At 47.8% G+C, this 18638-nt stretch overlaps 1 non-coding gene and 2 pseudogenes across 1 annotated transcript; all 3 read left to right on the top strand.

Moving 5' to 3' along the window:
* The first annotated feature begins 2567 nt into the window (after positions 1-2567).
* LOC131738401 (U2 spliceosomal RNA) lies at positions 2568-2751 on the top strand. The gene has a single exon (XR_009329944.1). It is a non-coding gene; the product is annotated as a U2 spliceosomal RNA (small nuclear RNA).
* Positions 2752-8354: 5603 nt separating this feature from the next.
* On the top strand, positions 8355-8560 carry LOC131738471 (U2 spliceosomal RNA; annotated as a pseudogene).
* A 568-nt stretch (positions 8561-9128) lies between these two features.
* LOC131738594 (U2 spliceosomal RNA) lies at positions 9129-9226 on the top strand (annotated as a pseudogene).
* Positions 9227-18638: the final 9412 nt, after the last annotated feature.

Here is an 18638-nt window from a genome sequence, read left to right as displayed (position 1 = left end):
CTCTATGAAAGGGAGGGATGGGGCTTTAGTTAAGACTACAGAGGGGCTGTTGAGGGTGGTGGAGGAGTTTTATGGGGGCCTTTATGTAAGGAAAGAAATTGAAATGGGGGCTATGGAGGAGGTGTTAGGACATTTGGAGCGGGAGGTGGGGGATGGAGGGCAGTTGGACAAAGAGTTTACGAGGGAAGAGTTAGATGAGGTGGTCAGGGGGGTGAGGCTGGGCAAGACACCGGGGGGGGGATGGGCTCCCTGTGGAGTTCTATTTAAAGTTTTGGGAGTTAGTGGCACCAGATCTGTTGGCCTTGTTTCGGGAGTGTGGGGAGGAGGGAGGGGAGTTTCCACCTTCATTTAGAGAGGGCATTATTACATTGATTTTTAAAAAGGGGGATAAGGCTGAGCTGAAAAATTGGCGGCCAATTACATTGTTGAACCAGGATTTTAAATTGTTCAGTAAATTGTTGGCTCAACGTATGAGGGATGTGCTGGGGGATGTTATCCACCCGGATCAAACTTGTGCCGTTCCAGGTAGGAAGATCACGGACAGCCTGGTATTGATGAGAGATGTCATCTGTTATGCGAGAGACAGGGGAATTCGATTATGTGTACTAAATTTAGATCTTGAAAAGGCGTATGATCGGGTCTCGCATCAGTTCATGTTTGGTGTTCTGCGAAAAATGGGGTTTGCAAAGAGGTTTTTAGACTGGGTGGGCCTGTTATATAAGGGTGTGTATAGCAGGGTATTGGTAAATGGGTGTCTGTCAAATCCAGTTAGTGTGGGATGTGGCGTCCGTCAATGCTGTCCGTTATCTCCGCTCCTGTTTATCTGTTGTATGGAGCCGCTGGCACAAGCTTTGAGAAGGGACCCAGTGTATAAAGGGTTAACTATTCCTGGGAGTGGGGGGCAGGAGGTTAAATGTGTCTTGTATATGGATGATGTCAATGTCCTCTGTCGGGATGAGTTGTCCATTCAGAGGACTTTGGAGAAAGCTGATGTTTTTTGTCGTGCGTCTGGGTCTAAACTGAACCAGGAGAAATCAGAGGCAATGTTCTATGGGAAATGGGACGGGAGGGGTAGTATAAAATTAAAAGTTAAGGAAGACTGCATTAAGATTCTGGGGGTGAAATTTGATGCTAATGGATCAGGGGGTAAGAACTGGGAGGAGGTGGGAAGTAGGGTCAATAAAAAGCTAGGGTTTTGGAGGCTGAGGAGGCTTACGATGGAGGGGAGGGTGATGGTGGTAAAGGGGGTAATATTGCCACTGTTGTTGTATGTGGCGGTCGTGTTCCCACCATCTAGGAATGTGGTAACGCTGCTAAACAGAGCTGTGTTTCGTTTTTTTTGGCAGGGGAAATGGGAGAGAGTGAGGAGGAGTGTGGTGGGGAAGGATAAATTAAAGGGGGGAAAGGGTTGCCAGATGTCCAGACGTTTTTAATGTCAAAGTTTTGTGCATTGCATTTTGCGATGTGTCTGAATGGTGTGTCAAAAGGGGCCTGCTTTGTGAGATTCTATATTAGTTCCTATTTGAGGAAGTTAAAGTTGATGTCCGTGCCTTTGTCTGTGCCAACAGCCTTTGATCTGCCCTATCATTATGCGTTATTTAAAAGATTTGTGATGTCCAAGGGGCTGGAAGGATGTAAGGCTGAAATTGTGGCTAATGGTAAATCTCTGTTTAACTTTCTGCAGGGTAATGGGGATATGTGTCCGGTTCATGGCCTTGTATTAGACGAGACGCCAGAAGTGTGGCAGAACGCGAGCCATCCTGCCCTGATGAACGAGCATCGAGATCTGTCTTGGTTGGTAGCCCACGATGTATTGCCAGTTCGAGCGGTGATGCATGCATGTAATCTGGGGAGGTCACCCAGATGCCCGAGAGAGAAGTGTGGAGAGGAAGAAACGGTCGGTCACGTTCTCTGGGGATGTCTGGAGGCGAGGAAGGTGTGGAGTGAGGCAGGCTCCGTCCTGGATTTGTTCCGGGGACAGCTGCCCATACATAGGCAGCGTGTGCTGTATGGGAGCCCGAAGAAAGACCAAGAGAAACTGAGCAAAGTGCAGTGGGGCATGCTGTGGGTCCTAATACGCTGTCTGTGTGATGCAATTTGGAAGGCAAGGAACTGTTTGGTGGTGAAGGGCGTGAGCCTGCCTGCCCAGGCTGTTCTTGAAATGGGACTAAGTCAGATGGAGAACTATGTCCTAAAGGACGCTTTGCGACTTGGCCGACAAGAGGCGAAGAGAAGATGGAGGCTTGAGGAATGGAGACGTGGAGATCTGTGGGCTACTGGCGTGGGATGAGATCTTGCTGCTTGTTTATTAGAAGTAGGATAGGCATATTGTTAGGGGCACATGTTATCCTGTAGAAAGGTTTCAAAAATGGAATTGTATGCGTGATTATGTTTTGTATTTGTTGCATATATGGGAGAGATGTAATGTGATATGTAATGTGTTTTTTTATAAGTGGATTGTAATGTGTTGGTTCTGTTCATGAGTTTGTTGTATATAAGTGGTTATAGTTATTTTTGTATTGTAATGTGTGATGTTTAAGTGTGTTTTGTGAGTTATGTTTGTATGTGTATTTTTTTCCATTAATAAAAAAAAAAAAATCTGTTCTTATCAGTTTAATATCTGATACGTCCCCTATCAGGGGACCATATATTAAATTGATTTTTGGAATCGGGAGATGGAACAGGGGCTTGCTCCGTCCACTCCACGCATCGGCCCGGTATTGCAGTACCTCCGGGAACGGTGCACACCTTTCTCTAACGTTGGTCAAAGTCAGATCTGGATCTCTCCTGTGAGCATTTTGTCTACCCCTGCTGGAGGGAGAGTGCCAGTGTTGATGCAAGTTTTCCCGCCGTTTTAATTCTTTTTTTCTTTCTCTCTTTCTTTCTTTCTCTCTTTCTCTCTTTCTTTCTCTCTTTCTTTCTCTCTTTCTTTCTTGCTGTCTTTCTTTCTTTTATTCACATGAGGTGATAATGTAGACAGCAGCAGTTTGTTTCCTGGGAGCATGCAGCTAACCAGACAAGTGTGGTGGAACATGTCCCTATGCCAGGTCCTTAGCCAGCCAGCCAGCCAGCCAGCCAGCGAGGCACAGTTGTAGTTACCCAAGGCACCTTGCACAGCATAGCAGCTTGGCATGACTATTTGTAAGACGCACTCCGCCAGTTTGTTTTGTTTTTGGTGTTATGTGTGTGTTTTTGCTTTGTTTTGTTTTCTCCTGCTTAAATTGCACATTTCCCCTCTGGAAGCAGCAGCCCGATTTTTTGGGGTCTGCTTGTGCTTGAAATTTTGCACCCACCTGGGGGGCCCCGGGCAAGGGCCAAGTCGCCATCGCTTCTTGGCCTCTTGGCTTAGATCAAGTGTGTGTGGCATGACCGCAGCATTTGTTCACTAGGAGAAAGAGAAGGCGGTGTGCAGGATGGCCTACAACAATCCATTTAAGTCAGCTGGTCGGGCTGGGCTTAGGAATACTGCGAGATTTTTGTGGAAGGGAAGAGCGGAGGAGGAGATGCGGGATAGAGAACAATTTATTCGAGAAGTATTGCTGGGAGTTTTGAATTTTGAGCCGGAAGAAATCTTTTGTTTACAAAGGAATGGAACATCTAAATTTTTGGACGTCACTTTGCATAGCGCACAAGCCTTTCAGTATCTTCTTGATACTTGTAATGCTAAAGAGGATCAAGAGCCTTTATCATTTTTTTCCGTGGAGTCCTTGGCTAAAACAAATTTCCGGATTATAACAGTACATATGTACAATCCGTACGTGTCGGATTTAGCCATAAGTGCTTTCCTGTCCAGGTATGTGGATGTGATTTCCGGGGCAAAATTACTTAGAGACGGCTTTAAAATTTGGAACGGGAAGAGACAGTTTCAGGTGCTGCTTCGGCAAGAGGAGGGAGGGTATGATGGGTTCCGTCATCCCCCCGCAAATTTCTTTATTGGAGCAGATAGGGGTTATCTGTTTTATTCACGGCAGCCCCTGTTCTGCAGAAAATGTTCCAGTTTTGGCCATATAGAGGTCGGGTGTACACAAGAGAGATGCAGGAACTGTGGAGAACTGGGACATGTTTCAAAAGACTATCAGAAAAATAAGAGCTGTAATGTCTGTGGAGAAGAAGGGCATTTGTTTAAAAATTGTCCTAAACAGAAGCAGACATATGCTGATGTTGCATGGGGCCGTGAGACAGATGGCTTGGAAGTGGTGGATGACATGCCTCCAATTGAAAAAGTGTTGAAGGAGATGAGGCATATTGCTGTGCCTGACGGAGGGGCAGCAGAAGGTGATAAGGTAAAAGGTGGTGAAGAAGAAATGGAAGGGGTGTCGTGGGGAGATACCCCTGATGGCGTGACTGATACGACGGAGCAGATTTTGGTTCAGGGAAAAGGAAAAGGAAGGGGAAAGGGGAGGAAGAGGAACAAAGAAGTGGAAAATGAGACAGCGTCTGCTGGTTTAGAGGGGACTCCAAAGAAGATAGTGGGCGTGCAGCGCATGGAGGTACCAAAGGACTTAGAGGCTGTTTCTTCCCAGCAGTTAAGTTTAGTGGAGTCAGGGACTGCAGAGGAGGTATTTGGATCGGTTTCTTCATCATCTTCCATGATACCGGACACTGGTTTGGAGGAAGAGGTGCTGCAGTCGGCAGTCTTATGTCTTTCACCAGTGAGTCCAGGTCCTTATGACTCAGGCATGGGGTTACCAGAGGAGCAAAATGAGAGTTATGTGGATACAGAAGGTATGGGCCCTTTCTAGGGCTAGACTTTTTGGGACTAATGGTTTGAGGGTTTTTTTGTGGTTTTCTCACTTGTGAATGATGGTTTATTTTTTTTTGTTTTTCATTTCTTTTTTAGTGCATTATGTCTTTATCTCTTATTTCTATGAATGTAAGAGGTTTGAGGGGTTATAATAAGCGAGTTTCTGTGTTTCTTTATTTAAATTCTTTGTCATTTTCTTTTTGTTTTTTGCAAGAGGTTCATTTAAGGGATGCTTCTGATATTGCTTTGTATACAAAAGACTGGGGGGGGAGGGGAGCCAAGGTGGAGTGTGGGGGGGGTGCATTCATCTGGGGTAGGGGTGTTATTAAAGGACAAGGAGATGGAGGTAGTGCAATGCATTTCAGTACTACCAGGGCGCATTCTGTGTGTGGATGTGAACTGGAGAGGTCAAAAGCTGAGACTGATTAATGTATATGCACCTACTGATTTGGTTTCTAGAAAGGACTGTTTTGTTGCCATAAAGGATCTCCTTGTGACAAATAGACACATAGTTTTGGGAGGGGATTTTAATGTATCATTAGATAAGGGGAATGTGCACGATTATACAGTGGGGGTGTTAAAAGGTATTATAGTACTTTTTAGTTTGGTGGATAGTTTTAAAAAATGTAATCCAGGGTTGGAAGGGATCACATGGAGAAATTCAAGGGGGGCAAAAAGTAGATTAGATTATTTTTTTGTTTCAAATGTGTTGTCTGTTAGTTTTTGCAATACATCTCCATTATGGTTTTTAGATCACGATAGTTTAAAATGTAGTATTAGTTTCACAACACCGGTGTTTGGTGGCGGGTTTTGGAAATTTAATTGTGAGGTATTAGAAGATAAAGCGTTTAGGGAGCTTTTTGTATTTCATTTTAAGGGTTGGGTTGAAATGTTGTGTTATTGTGATTCTGTTCTAGTTTGGTGGGAGGGGGTAAAGGGAAAAATTAAGATACTTACTCAACAATTCTGCAGGAATAGAAGGAGGAAGGAGCAGAGAGCGGTTTTGGGGTTACAGAAGGATTTGGAGGGGGTGTATATAAGGGGAAACACAGGGGGTAATTTTGATTTTGACAAGGCAAGGGAACTTAAGGATAAGATGAGGGTGGTGTGGGAAAAAAGGGCGAGTATTTTTTTGTTTAGGTGTAAGGGGGATTTTTTAGAAAAACATGAGACATGCAGTTCATATTTTTTTAAACAGGTGAAGGGTGAACAAAAAAAGAGGGTGATCAGGGGTTTAAAGGGGAAAGATGGGGTCACGGTGGTGGATACAGAGGGCATGCTAGACTGTGCTAGTAATTTTTATAAAGAACTGTTTTCAGAAAAAGAGGTTAATGAGGATGTTGCTGCCTCTTTTTTGGATAAAGTGCATGTCAGGGTGTCTGATGAGGTGAGAGAGAGTTTGGAGAGACCGGTCACTGTTGCTTAGTTGGAAAGTGCGCTTAATAAAATGGCAGATAGGAAAGCGCCAGGGGGAGACGGTCTCCCTAAAGAATTTTATGTCACTTTTTGGGAGGTAATTGGGCCAGTATTATTAATGGTGGTGGGGGAAGTTTTTCGCACAGGGAGGTTGTCAAAATCTATGAGGAATGGTGTGATTTCTTTATTGTTTAAAAAAGGGGATGAGATGGACCTGAGGAACTGGAGACCAGTCACTTTGTTAACGGTGGATTATAAAATAATCACAAAGGTTATGACTGAGAGGTTAAAACAAACAATGCCGTTAATTGTAAGTCAGGATCAGACATGTGGGGTGGTGGGTAGATCGGTTCATTGGAATCTGATGTTAACAAGGGATGCAATTAGTTGGGCTGAGGATAGGAGGGTACCTCTAATGTTGGTGAGCCTGGATCAGGAGAAGGCGTTTGATCGGGTGCACCAGGGTTTTTTGTTTAGAGTTTTGGCACATTTTGGGTTTGGGGAAAAGTTTCTGAGGTGGTTAAAAATTTTGTACACTGAGGTGGGTAGTAGGGTGAATATCAATGGGCATCTGGGGGAATTTATTTCACAAGTTTCAGGGGTGAGGCAGGGGTGTCCACTGTCTCCTCTGTTGTATGTTTTGTATATGGAACCTTTTGCGGAGGCGGTGAGAGTGGATGATGGGATTGAGGGGTTGTTGTTACCAGGGAGTGGGGGTGTCTCTGTTAAGATCTCGCAGTATGCGGATGACACAACTCTTTTTTTGACATCAGACAGAAGTTTGGAAAGAGTTCTTCAGGTTCTTGCACAGTTTGCCTTAGCATCAGGATCAAAATTGAACATGGATAAATCATCGGTCATGTTTCTTGGGGCCTGGAGGGATAGGTCTGATGTACCAGGGGGTTTACAGTTATGCACTGAGGGGTTAAAGTTATTAGGGATTTCTTTCTATCACAAGGGGAGTGGGGTTAAGAATTGGGCGGATAAATTGGTAAGGTTAAGGGTGAAAATAGGATTATGGAAGTGTAGGAAGTTAACTTTTTTGGGGAAAGTGTTGGTGCTAAAAAGTGATGTTCTTCCATTTTTATTGTATTTATCTTACATTTTTCCTTTACCATATAAATTCAGAAAGATTTTGGTTAAAATGGTTTTTGATTTTGTTTGGGGGGAAATATGAATACATCAAGAGGGATATCATGTATAGGAGGGTGGAGGATGGGGGGAGGGATGTTCCTAACATCCCTCTTAAATTGGACTGTATGTTTTTTTTCATCTTTATGTATTGCTTTGAATCCAGTGGTTTTTCATAAATGTCAGTATTTTGTTTCATTATGGTTTTCTTTTACTATGAGAAATATTGTTGTCTGGTCGAATAATAGACCAAAGGCAGAGGTATTGCCAGAGCACTATCAGTGTGCAGTTGTTTTTTTAAAGAAACATCCAATTTGTAAAACGGAGAAATTATGTACACAGCACAAACTTCTGTATAATAATCTCATTGAGGGGGAGGGTTTGGAGTTGGTTGGGGGGGTCACAAAAGAGGTGTGGGGAAGGGTGCAGCCGAAAGGTTTAGATAATAGGTTAAAGGATTTAAATTGGTTAGTGGTGCACGGGAGGTTACCTGTAAGGGAAATTTTACATAGACACAAATTAACAAAGAATAAGTTCTGTCCTAGAATCAAGTGTAGGGTGGAAGAGACTTTGAGTCATGTGTTCTGGGACTGTTTTTTTGTTAAAAGGGTTTGGGCACGAATAGAGGAGGTGTTTGATTTGATTTTGTTAGATTTTGCTTTGTCATATAGTATTGTGGTGGAGGGATTGGATTATAAAGGGATAAAGAAGGAGATAGGGTTTTTATTGTGGTTAGTTATTAGTTTAGTGAAACAGAGTATCTGGGATGCAAGAAATGTTTTAGTTAAATCAAATACGAAATGGAAAGTACTGGGGGTGGTGAATAAGGTATGTCGGGATTTGAGGGGTAGGGTAAAAAGGGATGTGTTAAGGTGGGGGTTTAATGCTGCAAAAGAAAAATGGAAGGGTTTGGTGTATTTGTAGTAAGATTTTAAATAAGAGAAGGGGTTAGGTGTGACATGGGTTATGTATGGGATGGATTTTAGAGTTTATTTTGCGGGGTGAATACTCTGTATATTGTCATGTATTTTCTTTTGTGAATTTGTTTGATTGGATGTTCTGTATATTTGTTTGTGTGAAATAAATAATATTAAAAAAAAAAAAAAAAAAAAAAAATCTGTTCTTATCAGTTTAATATCTGATACGTCCCCTATCAGGGGACCATATATTAAATTGATTTTTGGAATCGGGAGATGGAACAGGGGCTTGCTCCGTCCACTCCACGCATCGGCCCGGTATTGCAGTACCTCCGGGAACGGTGCACACCTTTCTCTAACGTTGGTCAAAGTCAGATCTGGATCTCTCCTGTGAGCATTTTGTCTACCCCTGCTGGAGGGAGAGTGCCAGTGTTGATGCAAGTTTTCCCGCCGTTTTACTTCTTTCTTTCTCTTTCTTTCTTTCTCTCTTTCTTTCTCTTTCTTTCTTGCTTTCTTTCTTTCTTTTATTCACATGTGGTGATGATGTAGACAGCAGCAGTTTGTTTCCTGGGAGCATGCAGCTAACCAGACAAGTGTGGTGGAACATGTCCCTATGCCAGGACCTTCTTAGCAAGCCAGCCAGCCAGCGAGGCACAGTTGTAGTTACCCAAGGCACCTTGCACAGCATAGCAGCTTGGCATGACTATTTGTAAGACGCACTCCGCCAGTTTATGTTTTGTTTTTGGTGTTATGTGTGTGTTTTTGCTTTGTTTTGTTTTCTCCTGCTTAAATTGCACATTTCCCCTCTGGAAGCAGCAGCCCGTTTTTTGGGGGTCTGCTTGTGCTTGGAATTTTGCACCCACCTTTGAATCCCCCTGTGCCGTCCGGGCTGGGGGGCCCCGGGCAAGGGCCAAGTCGCCATCGCTTCTCGGCCTTTTGGCTAAGATCAAGTGTAGTATCTGTTCTTATCAGTTTAATATCTGACACTCTGGCTTCTCTTCAGTTCGAATAAATCTTTCTAAGACTAAGGCTTAGAGGGTAGTGGCATTGCCCGCTCCCTCCGAGGGTCTGTGAGAGGTTTGTTCGGGTGAGGAGGAACAGAATTTTTTTATTTTTGACTTTCTTTCTTCAGCTCGGCAACTTTTTGGAAGACTAATGATCAGTCTGGTTTTGGCTTGCCCAATCCAGGCCGAGGGTCTTTCAAGATTTTGTTGACTGTTGAGAGCAGTTTTTCTTTTTCAGGCGGTTCCAGTTTTTTTCTTTTTCAGGCGGTTTCGGCTTTTCCAGACGTTCCTGGAGTTAGAGAGAAGGAGGACCTACCATCCAGACGACCTTTGAGGACCCTTTGATGACCTAGACGACCTCATCCCCAGCCCTTGATTGTAATCGAGATCCAGACCGAGAGAGCAGCAGGCGCCCAGCAGAGGGCGCCATCTGGGAGGAGCAGAGGGCGGCCCCGGACCCCGAGGAGGCGTCACAGCCACGATTCTTCCTACGTGGTCTCGGTGCCAAGCAGCGCCCCCTACTCCGCCAGGGAAGGACACCGTTCACCTGGGGAGGGGGTCTCTCTTGCGAGGCGACCATCTCCTCAGGGACTAAAGTAATAGTTCCTTCAACTGCCCAGATTTGCTGCTTACGTTGTCTCTTTTCCGTAGAGAGAGACAACCCGGACGTCCAGAGGCTTCTCCCTCCCCAATCGGAGGAGCCAGCTGAAGGATGGCGTTCCGGCCAACCCAGGAGACCAGGAGGCACAATGCGGTGCGCTTCACAAGAAACAAGCAAGATGAAACGGAACCAGGACTGACGAGACTGGAGTTCAGCCGGACCATTCTTCAGAGGGGTATGGGTTTTTCCCCTTCTGACTTGAATTGTTTGGTGAAATTGCCAGGGCTTAAGGAAGTGTTTGAGGTCAGTTTTAGGAACCCCCAAAAGTTACAAGAAATGTGGTCCTTTTGGGGGGAGAATAAATATCTCGCTCCATACAAAGAATTTTGTGTGGATGCACTGACAGACAGAGAAATGAAAGTTGTTACTGTCCAATTTTTCAATGAGGCTGTTAGCGACTATGATATTACAACATGGCTTAACCGCTATGGGAGGGTGTCATCAGAAGGGAGGAAAATTACAGACGAAGATGGGGTTTGGACAGGAGCCAGAAAGTGGCTGGTACGCCTTAATGTTGATCCATCGGGCATTGGAGGCGTCCGCCACATTCCAAACTCCATAGTGTTAGGGCCCAACAGAGGGCTGGTATTCTATAATGGGATGCCAAAACTCTGCAGGAAATGTGGGGAATTAGGACACCTGGCGGCCGCATGTACTGTAGTCAAGTGCAGGAACTGCGGCGCCCCCCACGAGACCAGCCACTGCAGAGAAGAGAGGCAGTGCAATTTGTGTGGAAAGAAGGGGCACCTGTTTAAGGACTGCCCCTCTTCCTATGCCAACATGGCCAGAGCCAGCAAGGCAAATACGAACAAGCCTAGGCCTGAGCAGGAAGAGGGAGCAAATAACAAAGATCAGTCCACATCACCACCAACAGTATCCAAAACCCAGACTCCAGCACCACCATCATCACCAGCACCCCCCTCACCCCCCCGCCCCCGAGACATGTCCCGTTTTACGAGGACCCCTTCCCCCAGCCCAGAGAGAGAGTACAACAGCTACTCCACTAGCTCCTCCAATAGCTCCTCTGATACAGAACACAAGGCAGGGAGGGAGCCCGGACCCAGCAGCGGCCCCCCCCTGAGTAGGGCCCTCTCAGCGCCAGCACTCCCCCTCGGCTCTCGTTATGACGCCATAAGGATTGAGTCCGTGGGGGAGGAAAGCGAAAGCGACAGTGAAAGTGAGAGTGAGAAGGAGGGGAAGGGAGGGAAGAACCAGCAGAGGGTGGGGAAAAGAAAAGGTAGAGACGAGGGGGGGAAAAGAAAGAAGATCAAGATTAAAGACAGCAAGTTGCAGGTGGCCCCTATAGATCCCAAACCAGCTAATGTCCACACAAAGTCCCCAGTCTTGCCCTCGCAGGCAGAGACGGAGGCGAGTGGGACGGCTATACTGCCGCCTAGTGGGCAGGTAGCAGCCAGCCAGGGCATCCCCAGCCAGCCTTCCCAGTCGTTGGCACAAACCCTAGCACACCTCGCAGAAGAGGTGTTCACTAATGCACCGAGGGAGAGGTCGGGGTCAACACCTTCCCTGACCAGCAGTACCTCGGTAGCAATGACCCTCTTCAAGCGAAGGGCCTCCCTTCAAATTATTATTATTATTTATTTCTTAGCAGACGCCCTTATCCAGGGCGACTTACAATCGCAAGCAAATACAAATACATTCAAGTGTTACAATATAAGTCATACAATAAGAACAAGAAATACAATAATTCTCAAGTGTGACAAACCACAATTCAATAATACAGCAGATAATAGTGAAAGTTACATCAGGATATGATTAAATAGTGATAGTTACATCAGGATATGATTAAGTACAAAATACTACAGATTAAACACTTGGCAGATTACAATATTCTGAGGTACAGGATTAAATGCAGTAAAATAGGGGGCAGATAAGAGCAAAATAAAGCATATTTAAATGAAGGGTGATAGTGTCCCAGGATACAACAGAGGAGTTCTACAGGTGCTGTTTGAAGAGGTGAGTCTTAAGGAGGCGCCGGAATGTGGTCAGGGACTGGGCAGTCCTGACATCTGTAGGAAGGTCGTTCCACCACTGCGGAGCAAGGGTGGAGAAGGAGCGGGCTCGGCAGGCAGGGGAGCGTAGCGGAGGTAGAGGCAGTCTTCTAGTGCAGGCGGAGCGGAGAGGTCGAGTGGGGGTGTAGGGAGAGATGAGGGTCTGGAGGTAGCTGGGTGCAGTCTGATCAAGGCATCTGTAGGCTAGTACAAGAGTCTTGAACTGGATGCGAGCGGTGATCGGGAGCCAGTGGAGCGAGCGGAGTAGTGGAGTAGCGTGGGCGAAGCGAGGTAGAGAGAACACCAGACGAGCAGCAGAGTTCTGGATGAGCTGGATCGGACGGGTGGCGGACGCAGGGAGGCCAGCCAGGAGGGAGTTGCAGTAGTCTAGGCGGGAGAGTACCAGGGCCTGGACCAGGAGCTGGGTAGCATAGTTGGTGAGGAAGGGTCGGATTCTTCGGATGTTGCTCAGGAAGAATCTGCAAGTGCGTGCCAGAGTGGAGATGTGCTGGGAATAAGAGAGGCAGGGGTCCAGGGTGACTCCAAGGTTCTTAGCTGAGGAAGAGGGAGAGAGTGTGGTAGATTCCAGAGGAACAGAGATAGAGAGATCAGAGGAGGGGGAGGAGGAGGGAAAGAAAAGGAGGTCAGATTTAGAGAGGTTGAGTTTGAGGTGATGCGAGTGCATCCAGGAGGAAATAGCAGACAGACAGGTAGAGATACGGGAGGAGATGGTGGAGTCAGAGGTGGGGAAGGAGAGGAAAATCTGAGCATCATCAGCATAGAAATGGTATGAGAAACCATAGGATGCGATGAGGGGGCCCAGGGAGCGGGTGTAGAGAGAGAACAGGAGAGGACCCAAGACTGACCCTTGGGGGACTCCAGTTAAGAGAGGGTGAGGTGTGGAGGTTGCTCCACGCCAGGTTACCTGGTAAGTGCGGTTGGAGAGGTAGGAGGAGAACCAGGCCAGAGCAGTGCCAGAGATCCCCAGGTCAGCAAGAGATGATAGTAGAATAGAGTGATCAACAGTGTCAAAGGCAGCAGAGAGGTCGAGGAGAATTAGGACAGAGGAGAGAGAGGCAGCTCGGGCACATTTAAGTGAGTTGGTGACAGACAGAAGGGCGGTTTCAGTGGAGTGAGCAGAGCGGAAGCCAGATTGGAGAAGGTCAAGCAGAGAGTGGTTGGACAGGAAAGCAGAGAGCTGGCGGTGTACAGTCCGCTCGAGGGTTTTGGAGAGGAAGGGTAGGAGGGAGACAGGACGGTAGCTCTGGAGGGAGGTGGGGTCGAGGGTAGGTTTTTTGAGGAGGGGAGTGATAGAGGCTTTTTTGAAGGCAGAGGGGAAGATGCCAGAAAGTAGAGAGGTGTTGAGGAGGGAGGAGATGAAGGGGAGTAGAGCAGGAGCAGCAGCTTGAAAGAGGTGAGTGGGGAGGGGGTCCAAGGCACACGTGGTGGGTTTGTGACCCTGGAGCAGGGAGGAGAGGTCAGAGTCTGAGAGGGGCAAGAAGGTGGAGAGGGAGGGCGAGTTAGTAGGGGATGTAGTGGGTGTAGGGGTTGGAGCAAGAGGGGGTGCGGGGGAGGGAGAGGTGTTAAAGAGTTTACGGATATCTGAGATTTTAGAAGAGAAGAAGGAGGCAAAGTCATCAGGGGAGATAGAGGAGGGAGGAGGAGGGGGGAGGGTTTAGGAGGGAGGAGAAGGTAGAGAATAGTTTACGTGGGTTGTTAGTGGAGGCTTGGATTACAGATTGGAAATAAGCACATTTAGCAGAGGAGAGAGTAGAGGAGAAGGAGGAGAGAAGAGTGCGGTAAAGTTCTAGAGCAGCAGGGAGTTTGGTTCTCTTCCATTTCTTTTCAGCAGATCGCAGTGTGATTCTTGCCGAGCGGAGCACAGAGGAGAGCCAGGGATGGGGAGGGGAGGGGCGAGCAGGTCGGGAGGTGAGGGGACAGAGGGAGTCGAGGGAGGAGGTGAGTGAGGAGAAGAGGGTGGAGGTAGCAGAGTCTATGGAGAGTTGTGAAAAGGAGTCGATAGGAGGGAGGTGAGAGAGAGCAGTGGAGGCAAGGACAGAGGGGGAGAGAGAGCGGAGGTTACGGCGAGAGGTGACAGTGGGGGTAGGAGGAGCAGGGAGAGGGGGGAGAGACAGAGAAAAAGAGATGAAATAGTGATCAGAGAGGTCCAGGGGGGTGACAGAGAGGTTGGAGGGGCAGCAGGCCCTGGAGAAGGTGAGGTCCAGTTGACGGCCAGCTTTGTGGGTAGGAGGGGACGGAGAGAGACAGAAGTCGAAGGAGTGAAGGAGAGGGAGGAATCCAGCAGAGTGGCTGGGGTTGGAGAGATGGATGTTGAAGTCACCCAACAGGACAGTCGGGGTAGACAGAGAGGGGAGGGAGGAGAGTAGATAGTCGAGTTCATCCAGAAAGTGAGTGAGAGGCCCAGGGGGGCGGTACAGAACAATGAGCAGGAGTTGACAGGGAGAGGTTAGTTGGACTGCATGAAATTCAAAGGTAGTGACAGAGAGGGAGGTGAGATCGGAGGGGACAGAAAAGAGTAAGGAGGGAGAGAGGAGAAGACCCGTCCCACCTCCCCGTCCGGTGAGACGCGGGGTATGGGACAGGACGTAGAGAGAGGACAGGGCAGCAGGAGTAACAGTGTTATCAGGGGACAGCCAGGTTTCAGTGAGAGCAAGGAAATCGAGCGAGAGGTGGGAGGCAAAGGCAGAGATGAAATCAGCTTTGTTAGCAGAAGAGTGACAGTTCCAGAGTGCACCAGAGAGTGTGCGGGAGGGGGGGAGAGGCAGAGAAATGAGGTTCGAGGGGTTGGAGGAGCAACAGCGGAGGGAGGGCAGAGGACGAGGACGGGAGGACAGAACAGGGATGTGAGAGACAGTCATAGCAGGACAAGCAAGACAAAAGACACAGTAGGAGCAGTGGGGTGGAGGATACAGACCTGACTAGTAGATGGCTTCTTCCAGAGCGCTGTTAGGTTCGGATCTAGTCGAACAGCGTCTCAGCGCAGGCCTCCCCTCGCTGGACTCCCACAGCTAGACTCCCGGCTCTTTTGTTGAGGCTCTTCGGTTGGCTGGCGCTTCGTGCTGGCGCTAAAAAAAGCTGCTTGAATAAATGTTGTTACCCCTGCTTGGCAAAAGAACCAACTAAACTGTGTGGAAACCAATCAAATAGCAAAATCAACTGCTAATCAATTTAGCCACTCACCTGGTACTAATCACACACAAACTCAGCCAATTCAAACACCACCTTACAATGTCACCAAATGTAGTAGTTACAATTACAAAAAGCAGGAACTTATCTATCTGCCTCTCTCCCTGGTTCCCTGTAGACTGAACTAATTACCAGATGCCCACTCTTAAATAACTCCCTTCACTTAGCAAGGGAACTAGCTGCTAACTGCTCTGGAGACAATAGCATCCTTGACCCCCTCCCTTGTATGGGCAAAACCAGGGGCCCCCTAGAGGTCCTCCTAGATACAGCACTGGAGGACATGGGAATACCCCTGGACGCGGTAAGCCAGAAGTCTGCTAACAGCTCCAATTCAACAGACGGTAACAGCCAAAGAATGCTGTCTGTCATAACCCCCCCCAGGACAAAGCTGACCCACACGTTCCGAGGGGCCCTGAGCAAGTTCCACCAGACTTACCTTGTGGGGAGTTGAATAGCCCAAACAACTCCACGTACTGTGCATACAAAGACGGTGCCTTCTTGGACGAGGCAGCAGTGAGTACCTTCTCAGGGGTGATGGGAGTTGCAAATAAGCCCAAGCCCCCTCGAAGCAAGCGTAGAGCTAAGAGTAGGAAGAGTGTCCCGACCTCCCAATCATAGTCGCTATGGGGTGGACGCAGCGACTCCTTTTCTTGTTAGCTACCCTGATGGCCCTGATATGTGTGTCTGTGAATGTCAGGAGCATCAGGGAGACACAAAAAAGATTTGATGTACTAAACTATCTAGCTAACTTGAAAGCAGATCTCATCTTTCTGCAGGAGTGTGGTATTTCGTCGAGCCCTGATTATAGGGACCTGAAGGAGAGTTGGACCCTGGGGGACTCCTTCTGGTCGGGCTCCAACATAGCCAGAGCCGACGGAGTAGGTATCCTGTTTAAAAACCCATTTATTACCTCCCGCAGCAGCAGGGAGGTAGAACCTGGTAGAATTCTGAGCGTGGATGTGACATACAACAACACTCCCCTCAGACTGGTCAATGTCTACGCACCCACTAACCAAAACGAAAGAGTTCAATTTTTTCCACAGCTGCGTCCACTCCTGCTGGGGAACGTACCCGTCATCATGTCAGGTGACTTCAATTGTGCTCTGAGGGACGTAGACCGGAGCAGGCCACGCAACGACCGCTCTAGTAGAGTTTTGTCCTCCGTAATATCTGATTTCTCCCTGTGTGATGCAGGTAAGGACCTGGTGCCTCCCTTTACCTGGGTGAGCTCATCTGGGACCTCCTTCTCCCGTATAGATCTCGTCCTGCATACCAGCTCCCTTACGAAGACGGCAGTAGACACCCAGGCCGTCTTCTTCTCTGACCATAGACTCCTGCAGGTAACATTACAGGTCCCTCAGACCTCCCAGATGGGGTCAGGGGTTTGGAAATTAAACACCTCCTTACTCGATGACCCCTCCATAGCTGCAGCCTATAAGAGCAGGCTTGTTGAGTGGACCACTTTGCGTGACCTATTCAACTCCCCTATAGAGTGGTGGGAGATGGTCAAAATGAGAACTAAGGGTTATTTCATAGCAGCAGGCAAGAGGAAAGCAAAAGAAAGGAGGGCCAAATATAAACACCTGAATGCTGCCCTCCAGCGTCTGAGCCTGCTTCAGCTTCGGGGGTTCCCTGTAAGCGACGAGATAGCCCAGACCAAGCTAGATCTTTCAGTGCTTTGTAGGGAGGAACAACGAAAGGTCATGCACAATGCAAAAGTGCAAAAAATGGAGGAAGACGAAAAGTGTACTCGCTTCTTCTTCCAGAAAATGAGGGAGAAGCAGCACTTGATGTCCTCCATGCTCGACAGCAGGGGGAGGATAGTAGAGGATAGTGAGGGAGTGAAAAAAGTGGTAGAGAACTTCTATAGGGACCTGTATAACATCAAAGCTACAGATGACACCCTGATAGAGTGGTTCCTGAGCCAGTTGGAGCCTGACTCAGTGCGGGACGACGAGGAGGAGGAGAAGGACCCAGAACTCACGCTGGAGGAGCTCACCCAGGCGGTTAAGACCATGAACACCGGTAAGACGCCAGGTCCAGATGGCATCCCGGGTGAGTATTACCATCTTTTTTGGGACACGCTAAAAGTCCATTTAGCGGAGGTCTACAGAGCGGTCTACAGGGAGAAGCGGTTGGGCCCTTCTATGCGGGAGAGTGTAATTACTCTCCTTCATAAGAAAGGGGAAGTTAAAGATCTACGGAATTGGCGCCCAATCAGCCTCCTTTGCGTGGATTACAAGATACTAGCCAAAGCTCTGATGCTCCGGCTACAAGTACACCTCCCTTTGGTCATTGGCCCCGACCAGGCTTGTGGCGTCCCAGGGAGGTCCATCACGGATATTTTAATGTTAACAAGGGACATTCTGGCTTATTCTAGAGAACGGAACCATCCCCTCGGCCTGTTCAACCTTGACCAGGAGAAGGCGTTCGATAGGGTAAGCCATGAATATATGTACAAAGTGATGGACCAGATGAAATTCGCTCCTGGACTTAGGGAGTGGGTTAAAACCATATATACAAACATTAGTACCCGAGTCTTGGTGAACAGGCACCTGACTGGTAAAATATCTATCCAGTCAGGGGTCAGACAGGGTTGCCCACTATCCCCACTGCTATATGTCGTGTGCATTGAACCCCTCCTGCAGGCAATTCGTAGGGATACCAATATAACTGGTTTCCAGCTGCCTGGATCCAACGGGGTCCAGGTCAAAACAACAGCATATATGGACGATGTGTCACTCATTTGCACCAACACATCGTCGGTACCTCGGATTAGTAATATCCTTGAGAAGTACTGCACGGCGACCGGGGCAGTGATTAATAAGTCCAAGAGCGAAGTCTACGTGTCTAAAAATTGGCAGGTAGATAGGGAACTGTCGGACATGTACCCTGTCAAAAAGGACAAAATCAAGATTCTGGGCCTCATTTTCGAGAACAATAGCTCGGGGGCCCAGAGCTGGACGGCGGCCATTAACCAGGTCCGTAAAAAGATTGGCGGATGGAGCACAAGATCCTTAACAATGACGGGTAGAGTATTAATAACCAAGTCTATACTGTTCCCCATCCTCTCTTATGTAGGAAAAATCTTTCCCCCAGACAGGACCACCAAAAAAGTGGTGGACCGCATTATCCACCGCTTTATCTGGGGCAGCAAGATGGAGAGGGTAAAGCGAGCCACCCTGAGTAAAGCCGACAAGAAGGGAGGTAAGGGGGTCCCGGACGTTGTGCAGCTCACCCGAGTGCAGGGGCTCACGCAAACTATCCAGAACATCCAGGCCCTGGACAGGAAGGTATGTTACATGAATCGTTTCTATTTTGCCACCTGTCTCAGGGCCTTGGGCCTCTGCACTATTGATAACACCGTGCCGTACTCCTGGGACCCCCCATTGTATTATAGAACCTTAAGGGACACTATATATAAATTGGGCTTAGATAAAGCAAAATTGGCCTCCGGGGAATACAAGGCTGTAACTAAATATCTTGCCGGTTCCCAGGAAATTGAAAAAGTAGCTACTTTCTCCCTCACCCAAAGCCAAAAAATCTGGG

The sequence above is a fragment of the Acipenser ruthenus genome, chromosome 10, assembly GCF_902713425.1.
Source record: "Acipenser ruthenus chromosome 10, fAciRut3.2 maternal haplotype, whole genome shotgun sequence".
Classification (NCBI taxonomy): Eukaryota; Metazoa; Chordata; class Actinopteri; order Acipenseriformes; family Acipenseridae; genus Acipenser; species Acipenser ruthenus.
The sequence above is the reverse complement of the archived record's forward strand: the minus strand, read 5'-3'. Positions and strand labels throughout refer to the sequence as shown.